This window comes from Bos indicus x Bos taurus, chromosome 12, assembly GCF_003369695.1.
Source record: "Bos indicus x Bos taurus breed Angus x Brahman F1 hybrid chromosome 12, Bos_hybrid_MaternalHap_v2.0, whole genome shotgun sequence".
In the NCBI taxonomy this organism is placed as follows: Eukaryota; Metazoa; Chordata; class Mammalia; order Artiodactyla; family Bovidae; genus Bos; species Bos indicus x Bos taurus.
The window spans coordinates 40,642,039-40,643,970 of record NC_040087.1 but is presented as its reverse complement, the minus strand read 5'-3'; the positions used below and the strand labels follow the sequence as shown (position 1 = coordinate 40,643,970).

The 1,932-nt window shown below is 41.6% G+C and overlaps 1 pseudogene; it reads right to left on the bottom strand.

The window, feature by feature from the left end:
• Window positions 1-461: 461 nt before the first annotated feature.
• LOC113902107 lies at window positions 462-1,229 on the bottom strand (annotated as a pseudogene).
• Between the last annotated feature and the right edge of the window lie 703 nt (window positions 1,230-1,932).

The window sequence follows — 1,932 nt, the reverse complement described above, 5'->3', positions numbered from 1 at the left end:
TTCACTTTTGCTTTTCACTGTCATGCATTAGAGAAGGAAATGGCAACCCACTCCAGTGTTCTTGCCTGGAGAATCCCAGGGACGGGGGAGCCTGGTGGGCTGCCGTCTATGGGGTCGCACAGAGTCGGACACGACTACAGTGATTTAGCAGCAGCAGCAGCAGCAGCAAGTGAGCAGAAGATTTTGCTTTTTCTCATAGAACATGGTAGTGTTGATTCCATAGAGTTTTTGTAGAGACAGAAAGGATAAAAATTGATTTGGAACAGAAAGGAGTGGAGATTCTTTTTCCCACTAAATTCTGCTCAAAGTAATAAGTTGAGAAACATGGTATAAAGAAGAAAAGAGATCTCAAAAACAGGATGACTTTGCACAAGAAGGGAAAAAAATACTGCAACTTGCTCTCAGGGACTAGAGAAAATTTTTTTAAAAAGAAAAGAAAGCTGGAATCCATTAGGGTTCCATTAGTCATCCTCTTCTTTATCTCCATCTTCTTCCTCTTTCCCATCATCTTCATCTTCTTCACCTTCATCTTCATCCCGTCATTCATGAATATCTTCCAATCCTTCCTCCTCCTCATCTTTTTCTTCTCCTTCCCCTTCTTCATCATCCGTGTCAGGAATTATGTAGTACTGTAATGGATTTGGCCAAATATCATCTTTGATGGCCTCTCCTAACTCATCTGCACCTGCATCAGAATGATCAGTAAACCAGGTGAAGAAGCTCTCTGGTTCCTCATGCTGTCTCTTCCTGCTGGCTTTCTTCTGTGTTTCTTCTTTTGTGTTTAGTGAAATCCTTTCTGATTTCCATTTGATTTCAGTGGACTTTGAAGATGAATCACCACTCTCATTCAGACGAAATTCTTTGGAGAGAATTTTACTTTTGAAGTAACAGTTTTTATTAAAATAAAAATCTATTCTGTAACTTGATTTACCATCTTCAAATTCTGTCAATTCAATTCCTATCAAGTAGTGTAGCACTCCTTCTTCCTCCTCCACAAGCAGTGCAGACACTTGTAGATGGTTGGCAAATAGTGTCACCCCAAAATTTTGGGTTTTGGTGAACAATTCTGACTGCATCTGGTAAAAAAAATGGTTGGAGTTTGTTATATTTCTGTTCTTTCAGAGTCTCTTCACTGGCTAGTTCATTAAATCTGTCATTTGCTTCATCAAAATGTTCAGTTGCTTCTTGCTGTTATTTTCTCCCTTCAGCAAGTTTGGAGAAGCAGACATTTACTGTGATCCAGAGGAAGGAGTCAGTCTCAGTTTATTTGGTTTCTTTACTTAATGTGGAAATGAAGACTCGTGTTTGGGAGATGTGTTGTGGGAAAAGCCAAAAATCAAACCAAGGGAAAACCCATACACAGGAGCTCTAAGACCTCGTATTACTTAATTTCAATTCTCATAACAGTTCTTTGAGGCAGGCACACATTTTTCTCTCTATAGTAATTAGTGAAAGTGATAGCGTTACTCACTCACTGTGTCCAACTCTTTGCGACTTCATGGATTATAGCCCACCAGGCTTCTCTGTCCATGGAATTCTCCAGGCAAGAATACTGAAGTGGATTGCCATTCTCTTCTCCAGGGGATCTTCCTGACCCAGGGATCAAACCAAGGTCTCCTGCATTGCAGGTGGATTCTTTACTGTCTGAGCCACAGGGGAAGACCAAAGTGAAAGTGAAAGTTGCTCAATTGTGTCAGACTCATTGCGATCCTATGGATTATACAGTCCATAGAATTCTCCAGGCCAGAATACTGGAGTGGGTAGCCTTCCTCTTATCCAGGGGATGTTCCCAACCCAGTGATCAAACCCAGGTCTCCCACATTGCAGGCAGATACTTTACCAGCTGTGCCACAAGGGTAACCCAAGAATACTGGAGTGTGGTAGCCTATCCTTTCTCCAGTGGATCTTCACGACCCAGAAATCAAACCGCGG